This window comes from Ovis aries, chromosome 20 (assembly GCF_016772045.2).
Source record: "Ovis aries strain OAR_USU_Benz2616 breed Rambouillet chromosome 20, ARS-UI_Ramb_v3.0, whole genome shotgun sequence".
In the NCBI taxonomy this organism is placed as follows: Eukaryota; Metazoa; Chordata; class Mammalia; order Artiodactyla; family Bovidae; genus Ovis; species Ovis aries.
The window spans coordinates 15,517,546-15,530,176 of NC_056073.1; positions in this window are offsets into that span (position 1 = coordinate 15,517,546).

The following is a 12,631-nucleotide window of genomic DNA, read 5'->3' on the forward strand; positions in this document are numbered from 1 at the left end:
TGCTAAGAGGCAGGGGTTGGCCAGAGAGCCCTTCACTGGTAAAGCCTGAGGAGACAGGCAGTCCCATCACCATCAGTGGGTGTGCAGGGACTGGCGGACAGCCCCACCTGGTCCACTGCAGGGCAGGGAGAAGGGACCCGCTGTTGGGGAGGCCACCACAGGGTCTGCCGCAGCCTTCCCCCTACTCTCCAGGGGTGCGACTCTGTCACCAGGGGCTGATCACAGGCGCAGAGCAATTTCTACATCAGTCCAAAGGAACGTGAGGACAATTCACAGAGAGAGAAGGCGAGTTTCAGGCCGAGTGCTCTTGGCATTACCCCAGCCTCCTCTACCTGCTTAGCTCGGGAGGAGAGCAAGAGATGGCCTTCCAGCTCTTCCTGCGGCTACAGGCTATTACTCCTCCCCCATCCCCACTCCTGGGTGTCACTGCCCCTGCCTTCCCCCTACCACCCACTCTTGAGATGGAGAAGTCCAGCTGTTTCCATCCAGGGGCCAGCTCCCCACACGCCCCATTTTGCTGTAGGTTGAGACTGCCTACTTCACATTTCAGAACCTAGAACCCTTGTGCACCACCACTGAGAGTATAAATCAGCGCCTCTGCTTTGGCAAAATGGCCATCTGTCAACCATTGCCATTTTGTTGCTAAGCCATGTCTGACTCTTTTGTGATCTCATGGACTGTAGCCTGCCAGGCTCCTCTGTCCACGGGATTTCTCAGACAAGAATTCTGAAGTAGACTGCCAATTTCTTCTCCAGGGGATCTTCCCGACCCAGGGATCAAACCCACGTCTCCTGCATTGGCAGGCAGATTCTTTACCACTGAGCCAGCAGGGAAGCCCTATATCAACCATACAAACCAGCAATTCCCTTCTGGTTGTATATGAAACACACCTAGGTACACACATTTCCCAAAGGCAAGGACCAGAAGGTGGGCTTTTTGTGTTTTGTTCATTTGTTTTAGATTTAAGTCGTTTTAAAAAGATTTATTCAGAGAAGGCAATGGCACCCCACTCCAGTACTCTTGCTTGGAAAATCCCATGGGCGGAGGAGCCTGGTAGGCTGCAGTCCATGGGGTCGCTAAGAGTTGGACACGACTGAGCGACTTCATTTTCACGCGTTGGAGAAGGAAATGGCAACCCACTCCATTGTTCATGCCTGGAGAATCCCAGGGACGGGGGAGCCTGGTGGGCTGCCGTCTATGGGGTCGCACATAGTTGGCCACGACTGAAGCGACTTAGCAGCAGCAGCAGCAGCAGCAGCAAAAAGATTTATTTGTTTATTTGACTGCATTGGGTCTTAGTTGTGGCACGTAGGATCTTTAGCTGAGGAATGTGACCTCTTAGTTGCAGTATGTGGGGTCTAGTTCAATGACCAGGGATCAAACCCAGGCCCCCTTCATTGGAAACGCAGAGTCTTAGCCACTAGAACACCAGAGAAATCCCAAGGACTAGAGTGTCTGCTAAAACACTATATTCATAATGGCCGCCAAGTGGGAACTCACTTGTCTATTCATGGTGGATTGGAGAAATAGATTGCAGTGTAGTCACGCAGTGTAATTGTCCATAGCAGTGAGAATGAACCAACCCAACAGTGGGAAGCAAGCCAGACACAAAAGAACAGACTATGGATTCTTTTCACATAAAGTACAAAGACATCATCAGAATCAATCTGCAGTATTGGAAGTCAATTACCCTTTCCCATTGTTTCTTCCTTCTCTGTTTACCGTATCTGAGATTCAGTAAGTAAGATACACTGACGGATGCTAACTGAACCATTATGATCATCATTTCACAATATATATAAATCAAACTATCATGCCATACATGTTAAACTTATACAGTGATGTATGTCAATGATTTCTTGATAAAACTGGAAAGGAATAAGAAAACATATTGGCTGATTTACTTTGCTTTTCGTGACATTAGTTGCTCTGCAAGAGGAAAGAAAGGTTTGCCTCCAAAGTCTCACTTTCCTGGAGAGCTCCATGCCTACCATGCTGGTGACGGAAATCCTATGCAAACCGACTTAAACAACAAAAAAGGAATTTATTGGCTCTCATAGCTGAAAGAACACTTTGGTATTTGAAAAATTAAAGAAAGATCTTCAGCCATCAGTGGGAGGTGGGGACCCGGTGTCTCCAGGATTCTCTCTCTCCTTTCTGTCTCAGCTCTGCAACCCCCTGTGTGTTGGCCTTAGTGTCTCCTGTTACAGATACATCTCCATTCTGGTGGATGGGGAGAGAGCAGGGCAGATCGAAGCCACAGACACCAACAACCCCAGGGGGGAAAGGACTCTCACCCTCAGAGAGGACTCAGGATGGCTCTCTGGGATCCTGTGGCCATGCTCTGGATGGATCGCTGCTGCCAGGAACACTTGACTCTTTGAACCAATCAAGCTATCGTGACTATGAAAAGTGAAAGTGCTAGTTGCTCAGTCGTGTCCGACTCTTTGCAGCTGCTTGGACTGTGGCTGCACTAATTGGTGGTCTGGATCATCTGTTTACTCCTGTTGGGGAGGGGGCTTTGGTAATTAAGAGCCTCATCAGAACCACATGGAGGGGAAGAGGAGCAGTTCCCCAAAGCAGAGACATTGTTTTAGAAGGAGGAGAAAGGTTGCTGGGCAGACAAAAGAAAAATAAATGCTTAAGACACACCCCCCACTTCCCCAAGGAGAGAGCCCCCCACCTTAAGTGGTTCTTTCTATTAAAAGCTGGCATGCATCTTGCTGGTGTATTGAGTGAAGCCCACTGGTCAGAGAAGTGCTTCCCAATGAAAGACTCCAGAGGCTGCTGTTCACACTGACTTCTGTGAACGGTGCCCCTTGAAGCCCGACAGTGTGCGGCAGCCCTGAACTTGATCATGCCCGGCTGGACCAGGGGTGGGTGGCTGGGCCATGAAGGAAGCATTGAGAACTATGAAACACTTAGTGATAAATCTAACCAAAAATGTATAAGACTGTACACTGAAGAATTAAAATACATTGTTGAGAGAAATGGAATGGAAAGATGGATTATGTACCTGGATCAGAAAACTCAATATTGTTAAAATATCATTTTCCCCACCAACTGATCTATAGATTCAGTGCAATCTCAATAAAAATTACAGTAGATTTTTAAAAATATTCATTTATTTGGCTGCATCAGGTCTTGCTGGCATCGCACTGGAGCCTTCACTGTGGTACATGGACTCTCTAGTTGGGGTGTGTCAGGCTTAGTTGCTGTACAGCCTGGGGGATCTTAGTTCCCCAACCAGGGATGGAACACACATCTCCTGCATTGCAAGGCAAATTCTTAACCACTGGACCACCAGGGAAGTCCCTCCAGTAAGCTTTTAAGTGGAAATTGACAAGTTGATTCTCAAATCATAAAAGAGACAAGTGGCATAGGATGGTCAAAACTTTTTTAAAAGAGCAAGAATTTGAAGAACTTATGCTCTTGATTTTACAAATCTACAGGAAACAGAACAAATTGATGGAATTGACAGATGGACAAATAAATCAATGGAATAGAACAGAAAGTCCAGAAATAGACACATGCATATATGATCAATTTATTTTCAACAAAGATGTCAAGGCAGTTCAAATTTCAAAGGTTGTCCCTTTCCTAGTTCCTGACGTACAGTAATTCATTGTCACCAAAAGCTGGTTTGAGGCAAAGGCAACAATACACATGACCCCATATTTTGTGGTGTTGGCTGATGCTTTTCAACTCAGTTGCCAGCTCTTAGAGCTCAGGCAGCAGGACAGGGACACAGACCAGTGAGAGGCATGCGGAGGACCAGGCCTCCAGGGGATATGGAGGGATGCGGGGTTAGAGGCAGAAGAGAGAACACGGATCAACCAGCTTGCTTTCTGGGCAAAGCCACCAGGACAAAGAATACCAAACTGTTGTGATAACATATTTCTTCTCCAAATTTCATCCTGGTAGAATTACTGGCCAGTAATTACCTAGCAGATTAGAGAATCTACCAGGACCCCAGTTAAGTACCTGAGGACATAACTGGTCCCTAATTAGAAAAAGTTGTCAGTTGGGAACAATTATCTCTGTTCTGTTTTATTTCCTCCCCTCCTTGAGCCAGATCTCTCATCCTCACCTCCCCCATTGGGGAGGTGTCTGCTCTTGCTGTTGGGGGTTGGGAGACAGGTGGGGGAGGCAGAATCTCCCATCTACCACGACCACTAGGAGGTGGTCAGCTCAGGAGGTGCCAGCTTAGGAAGTCGTACCAGAGCCCTGCCCTGTGTTCCCAGCCATGCCCTCACCGCCTTGTTCTGCTCACGTGTTTCTTCTCCCACTAAACTATAGGCTCCCTGCAGGCACGGGTTTGTTTTAATTATCTCCCCATCTCCAGATCTAGCCCAGGGCCTGGCTTTCCAGAGAAGACACAGAAAAGTTGGTTGAAATGAAATGAGGACTCTGGGCCCCAGAGTGATGGTGCTGAGCATCACCATCTGAGCACAGCGGAGGGGGCTCACTGCACCACCTCACTTGCCCGGCCGTAGCCCAGAAACACCATCCCACCCACGTTCTGCAGAGGAAGCCTGGCTGGAGGTGAGTGATGTCAGCCAGGCTCCCGAGGCCTGCATTGCTCTGCAGTGGGAGACATCACTTCAGGTTGAGGGATCAGAGAAAGCTTCATGGAGCATCTAGTGTTTAGTTTGGGGGGATTTGGAGTTAAGATGAAAAGCCAACAGAAGCAGCACAGGTGCAGAGTTTGGTCTGGCTGAATTACTGGAAGTTTGCAAGAAGGGAGAGAGGGAGAGAGGAAGGCAGCTGGGGTTGCAAGAAACCTTGAAAGACCATGAGGGAGTGTGGGCTTCATCCCATAAGCCTTGGGAAACGATCCAGCAATGACGTTCCCGGAAGTTGAGTCCAGAGTCGATGCTCACGAGGGAACCAAAAGGAGAAAGATGAGGGGGAGGCCTGAGGTGGGGCAGGGGGATGGTACGGTATAGACACGAGAGGAAGGTGCCTGTCCCGGGCAGGGATGACCCCAACAACTGCGATCAGATGCTGGAGGCAAGAGGGAGTGGGAGGTCGGTCAGACTAAGTGCCCCAACTCGTGTCCTAGCAATCTTCCTTTTAGGAATTTACCCTAAAAAAATTATTCAGCATATACATGAAGATCTTGTGTTTCATGATGTCTATCACAGTATAATTTAAAATAGTATTAACAAGAGAGGGGGAAATATTACGGTAAATAAGAGAAGCCAGTCGAAGACCACGTCTTGTCTGGCCTCATTTATACGAAATGTCCAAGTTGGAATATCTGGAGAGACAAAGCAGATTAGTGTTGCCTAGGGCTGGGTTTGGGGGTGGAGGGTGGATTAAGGGGTGACCACTAATGGGTACAGGGCTCTGTTTTGGGGAGATAGAAATATTCTAAAATTACATTAGAGTGATGATCAGACAACTCTGATCATCTGTACTAAAAGCCATTGCATTGGACATTTAAAATGAATGAACTTTATGGTTTGTAAATTTACCACAATAAAGCTGATCAAATTCTTAAACAGGGCAGGGGGATGCTGTGTGCTATAAGGAAAGCGGTTTCTGCCTGAAGCCGTGGTCAGCTCTGGACCCCAACAGAAAATAAGGCTGCCCTACCTTAGGAGTGGTACCCCTCTGGAAGAGAGTGGGATGAGGTGGCAGGGGATGGGGGAGACTCAGGAAAACAGCTGGCTGGGAGCTGAGGGTAAGAAGACTTGCTGAATGTGATGCTCCAGAGACAACTATGGTCTCAAGTCCATCCCTTGTGGACAGCCAAGCAGCTGGGGCCCCGCCACCAAGCTCTACCTACAGCCTCTGCCTGCCTGCAGGAGGGCACCCAGGGTTGCTCTGCACCAGGCCAGGTCCTGGCTGAGAAACAGAGGAAGGTGGTATGTTCAGGAGAGGGCAGAGGAGGAAAAAGTAAGAAGAAAAGAACCTGGCAGTCCTGGGGTTGAATCCCAGATCCTCCGCTTAATTGACTGTGTGACCTTGAGCAAGTTTCTTCACCTCTCTGGGTCCCAGTTTCTTCACCTTTCTCAAGGGAGAGCAGCTGACGTTACTGGCTTTAGCAGGAGTGGAGAATGGGGTTCCATGCCTTAAGAGCTGTGCAGGGGCATCATCACTCACCAGGGGGAACAAACGCTGGTGATGGGGAGCCTCATGGAGCCCCCAAATCTCCATGACCAGAGCCAGCGAAGGTGGGGCCAGGGGTCAATAAAATCACTGATCCCGGATCCTGAGGAAGAGGGGCTCAACCTGAGGTCTCTCCTTGCATCCATTCCCCCACCCCTACTCCCACTTTCCATTCCAGAAGCTTCCAGCATGAGGGTCTTACAGGCTTCTCTAAAGAAGGGACTAATTAAACCTTAATTGACACAGCACTAATGAGCTTCTTAATTACACGGAACCACATGATTAGCCACTCAGCAGACACTAATTGTTCATTAGGAAGCAGTCTCCCTCTCCCCCTTCCCTTTTCTAGAACCTACCGGCTAAGGCACCTGATGGGCTCATAGTAGTTGGTGCCTCTCAACCCCAGCCCAGCCCAGCCTCTGAGCCCATCCTGATGGTGGCGGGGAGGGCAGGGGGCGCAGCTGGACGAGTTCATGCTGCCCTGGCCTGAAGTCACGTGCCCTCTCATGATAATAATCTGAATATAACAACTTCTATCATTTTGAGTATCTCAGATTCAGGAGCCTGTAGCCTTCCACTTTCAAACCCCTGGCCTGAGTCAGGATAGAACTGTGGGTTCCGGAGGCCTGAATTTAAGCCTTCTTGGGGTGAAGGGAGCCCAGGGCAGGCCCAGCTTGAAGGGCAAGAGGACAGGGAACCAGTCTCTGACACCAAACAGGACAGGTATTTTCCAGACGGGGAGGCTGAGGCACCATGAGAGTGAGAAACGTACCAGGGGTTCACACAGCAAGTGACAGAACCAGTGTCAAACCCGGGTCTACCTCCAGAGGCTAGCTTCTTTCTACTAGTCCAGCTGCCTCCTGCAGAATTTTCAGATTTCACGACATGCAGAATTGGGACCTGGAAGGAAGGGGCTTGCCCCTCCCCGAGGAGCCATCAGCCTCCAGCGACACAGCTTAACTTCACTATAAGCCAGGAGCAGGGCCTCGGAAGATGGGGAGGGGCCACCTGGGTTGTGAGGCATTGGGTGAGTTTCCCTGGACCTCTCTGTCTCAGCTTTCTCTTCCATAAAACAGGGATAACAGGACCACCCCAACCCCCAAGGCTTCCTGGAGGATTAGGAGAGCTAGTGCATGAAAAGTGCCCAGAAGAGTGTCTGCCTTGCAAAGCCAGTGCTTCATAAGGGTTACAGTCACTACCTTCTATAATGGAGGTTGGTGGTACCTCCAGGAAAGCATCTTTGAATTTGGGATCCACTACCCAGAGAGTTCCAGAAAAACATCTATTTCTGCTTTATTGACTATGCCAAAGCCTTTGACTGTGCGGATCACAATAAACTGTGGAAAATTCTGAAAGAGATGGGAATACCAGACCACCTGACCTGCCTCTTGAGAAACCTGTATGCAGGTCAGGAAGCAACAGTTAGAACTGGACATGGAACAATAGACTGGTTCCAAATAGGAAAAGGAGTACATCAAGGCTGTATATTGTCACCCTGGTTATTTAACTTCTATGCAGAGTACATCATGAGAAATGCTGGACTGGAAGAAACACAAGCTGGAATCAAGATTGCTGGGAGAAATATCAATAACCTCAGATATGCAGATGACACTACCCTTATGGCAGAAAATGAAGAGGAACTCAAAAGCCTCTTGATGAAAGTAAAAGAGGAGAGTGAAAAAGTTGGCTTAAAGCTCAACATTCAGAAAACGAAGATCATGGCATCCCGGTCCCATCACTTCATGGGAAATAGATGGGGGAAACAGTGGAAACAGTGGCAGACTTTATTTTGGGGGGCTCTAAAATCACTGCAGATGGTGATTGCAGCCATGAAATTAAAAGACGCTTACTCCTTGGAAGAAAAGTTATGACCAACCTAGATAGTATATTCAAAAGCAGAGACATTACTTTGCCGACTAAGGTCCATCTAGTCAAGGCTATGGTTTTTCCTGTGGTTATGTATGGATGTGAGAGTTGGACTGTGAAGAAGGCTGAGTGCCGAAGAATTGATGCTTTTGAACTGTGGTGTTGAAGACTCTTGAGAGTCCCTTGGACTGCAAGGAGATCCAACCAGTCCATTCTGAAGGAGATCAGCCCTGGGATTTCTTTGGAAGGAATGATGCTAAAGCTGAAACTCCAGTACTTTGGCCACCTCATGCGAAGAGTTGACTCATTGGAAAAGACTGATGCTGGGAGGGATTGGGGGCAGGAGAAGAAGGGGATGACAGAGGATGAGATGGCTGGATGGCATCACAGACTCGATGGATGTGAGTCTGAGTGAACTCCGGGAGTTGGTGATGGACAGGGAGGCCTGGCATGCTGCGATTCATGGGGTTGCAAAGAGTTGGACACGACTGAGCGACTGAACTGAACTGAACTGAACCCCTCCTTCCCACCTCTCAGATTTCCTCTCCACTGTCGAGCCTCAGAAACCACTCCCAACAGCTCAGAAGTCACCTCTCCCTCTTGAGAGTCTACCCCTACTTGGGACCCTCTCTATGTGTCTCCCCTGGCAGGGGCTGGGCAGGCTCCTGAGGGCCCAGAGGTGGTCAGGCCTGCGGGCTGATGGGTGCACAGACCCCTGGCACATCCCACGAGAGGTATGGGCAGGAAGGGGACCAACATCACCGGCAGATCCAGTGACCACACATCCTGCTTCTCCCAAGACAGGCCTACTTTTCTCCGATTGCACTGATGTCATTATTCACAGGACCCCCTTCCACTCTTTTCTTTGTTTGTTTGTTTGGGGTTGCACTGGGTCTTCATTGCTGCACTTGGGCTTTCTCCAGTTGTGGTGCGCTGGTATGTGGGATCTTCCCAGACCAGGGATCAAACCCATGTCCCCTGCATTGGTAGGCAAATTCTTAACCACTGGGCCACCAGGGAAGTCCCCCACCTCTCACTCTTAAACGGTGCTGATTTGAACAATAGACGACATGGTCCCACAACATACACACCCTCCTCTGCCTGCCATGGGCCAGGCGCTGTCCACACCAGTGGGCGGGAGACAGTGCTCACCCACCCCAGGGAATCCCCGACCTAGGGGGTTGGACTGTGACCATCCTCTCCTCTGACACAAGGCAAAAAACGATATAGGTGGAGGGCTTCCCCAAATTCTTACCACCAGAAAGGGGAGGAGTTGAGATGCTGACCGACAGTTGAGGGGCCATTGCCATGCTCCTTCCCAGCACTGGCAAGGGGGCACAATGAAGGAAGGCTCATATGTGATGTGGAGGGCCAGGGTAGGGAGTGTGGCTGGGCACGCTGGGATTTAGGGAAAGGGGTGAAAGCAACGCAGTGTCTGGAGTAAAGGCTGCTGGGGGCAGGCATCAGAGAGCAGGGGGCAGGTGACGGGACTGGGATCAGGGGAGAGGGAGGACCCTGCAGATGGCAGGGGACAGGGGCTTAGTTCAACTATCCAGAGAGCTGCCCTAGTGGATGAGGCATATCCCCTCTTGCATGTTCTGCCATTGGCCTAATGACTTGAGACGCAGATACAGGGTGGATGGGCCCCAAAGTGCCTGAACGGAGATCTTTGTGGAGGATGGAGCACTTGCGTTGGCTGGGTATCAAAAAAGGTACCACAAATGGCAAGAGCTTGTGCAAACACTGGTCTCTTCAGGGATGATGAGTGGACCAGCCTGCCAAGCCCTGGGACGCTTTTATAGACGTGAGGCCAAAAGGGATGTTGTGGCCCCTCTGGGGAGAAACTTGGGGCCCTTGGTGAACATTTCTCTTTTAATCTGTGTGCTCAGTTGTGTTCGACTCTTTGCAGCCCCGTGGACTGTAGCCCTCTAGGCTCCTCTGTCCATGGAATTTTACAGGCAAGAATACTGGAGTGGTTGCTACTTCCTCCTCCAGGGGATCTTCCCGAACCAGGGATCAAACCCGTGTCTCTTGTGTCTCCTGCATTGGCAGGCGAGTTCTTTTCCACTAGCGCCACCTGGAAAGCACCGCCTCCCTTTTTTTTAATACAGCATACTTTATTTCTTTTTAACTTTTTTAAAGATTTTTTTTTAATGTGGACCATTTTTTAAGTCCTTATTGAATTTGTTAAAATATTGTTTCTGTTTTTTGGGGGGGCGTTGTTTTGTTTTTGTCTGCAAGACATGCAGGATCTTAGCTCCCCTGCCAGGGACTGAATGAACCGCATCCCCTGCATTGGAAGGCAACGTTTTAACCACTGGACAGCCCGGGAAGTCCCCCTGGTGAGCATTTATTCCTTATGGAGGAGTCCAAGGGAATCAGCCCCTGGGGAGCAGCCATGCTGGCTTCAGGACCAGGGGTAGACATTTGCTCACTGCCCCTCACGGCCTCCTCCTGTGCCTTCTTGCCCTCCTGGGCCTCCCTCTGGTCCCTTTCCAGGGAGCCAGGCCTGGTTTCCAGGGAGGGGATTCTCAGCATGACCCGCCCCTTCCCTATCTGGTCCTTGGTGGGGGCAGGAGGAAGAGGTGAAGATGCTCCAGACTCTTTGGGCAGTGCCAGTCACCCCACCCCCACTGGGTCCCTGGTGCCCCCACAAGAGACGCAGCAATTAGGTCAGAAACCCCCTCCAGATGCTTCTCCCCTCCCTCATTATCTGGAAACTGATACAGTGTATCAAGGAAAGCCCCCAGGGTGTTTTCCCATCTGTTGCTCTATTTCTGACACATGCTGCTCCCCACCTGGAATTCCCAGGCCCTCCTCTCCTCTTGCCTCACTCCTTCCTGACTTTGGGCAAGTTACCTAGTCTCTCTGGGCCCCTTTCTCCTCATTCGTAATGTGGACATGACCGTACCCACCTCCTGGGGGTCACTGAAGACTCAAGGGGTTTAATTCACACCAAGGGTTTAATGTGGGACCCAGCACAGAATAGGTGCTCAGTGAACGGTGGCTACAGTTCTTCTCAAGGGCCAGCTCAACTATTCCTCCAGAAAGCCCTCCCTGACCACCTCAGGCTTAAGGGGGAACTCTGTCTTCTGCCTTCCACTGCCTACCCCCTAGTACCTCTCACATCCCGACATGCATCCTTTGTTGCTGATGCACACCCCAATAAATGTGGGGGCTTCCATGTGCCAGGCACTGAGAGCTTTGCATCTGTTAACTCATTTAGCCCTCACAACACCCTTATCCCATTTTACAGAGGTGGAAAACAAGACACAGAGAGGTTAAGTAACTTATCCAACGTCACATAGCAAGGAAAGTGATGGACCCAGACCCAGAACCCAGGCAGTCAAAGTCCAAAGTCCATGCTACCACCCTTTACCATAAACAGGTTGATAGCCATTCACCCAGGGTGGGGTGTAGGGGGCTAGGATATACACATGACACGAAACCACAGGCTTTGTGGGATCCAATTTCACTGCTGCGGACCTGCAGTCTAGCCCAGGGCTGTGCCTGTGTGGTCACTGCACGTGGATCACATCTGCGCAGAAATGTGTCTAAAGGCCGTGTGCCACATGCTCGAAGAACTCAGATACCATATGTTCCGAATGTGTGTGCCTGTGTACAATGTCTGTGTGTGCACCCAGTGTGTATTTCTGCAGGGGTGTTGTAGGAGCACATGTCACACACCTTTGTGTAGCTGTCATTACGCCTCGACAGCTAACTATGCCAGAGGGAAGAAGGACTTATTTCCCCTTCATTAGAAAGTGAGGTGCCAGAACCTGGAGCGGCTGCATAACGGGCAGCCTACAGGCCTGTGGAGTGTGAACAGTATGTGATCCAAGCACATACGCACATGTGTGTAACTGTGTGTGCATGTGTGCATGCTAAGTACACCCACACGCCTGTGTGTCAACAGTTCCTGGGTGAATGCCCGCACAGTACATTGGTAGCTGTATTTGGGTGCATGGAAGTTATATGTGACCCGTGTGTGATAAACACATGTGCACGTACAGGTGCGTATGTGTCCGTAGGCGGAGAGCTGTGTAGGCAGGTACACATCAGAGGACATGTGGTGGGTGCCAGGACGGCACAGTGAGACCTGACTTCCACTCCTGCCTCTGCCTCCGTCTGCTGGGTAACCCTGGATGGGCTGCTGCACCTCCCGAGGCTCAGTGTCCGCATCATAAAATGGGGCGAGTGCGGAGGGTGAGAGAGAACAGAGCCGCAGCACCGTAGCTGCCCAGCACATGCGCCCTACTTGAGGACGCACTATTCGTGAGCACACATAACGTGTGTACCGCGAGGGTGTGTACATGGAGCCGTGTGTGTTCCCGGGGTGCGGCGTGCCGGGGGTGGGAGTGGGTGAACACGGGTGTGTATGCTGGTGCTGTTCACACTGCGGGCGTGTCCTCAGGCTGTAGAGGACACAGTCGTGGAAGTGTGTGTGTGCGCTGTTGCACAGTGCGTGCATGGGCGTGGAGGGGTGGTTGAGCCCCAGGCCCCTGGTTTGGAGAGGGGATGGGGTGGGGGGCCTGGCGGGGAGGAGGCGGGTATCTCCGGAGGTCAGGCCCGCGGTGGGTGGGGGCGCCCGGGGCGGCTGTGATGGAGCCCCCGCTCTCCCGCCAGGCCTGCCAAAATACAGGGAGAC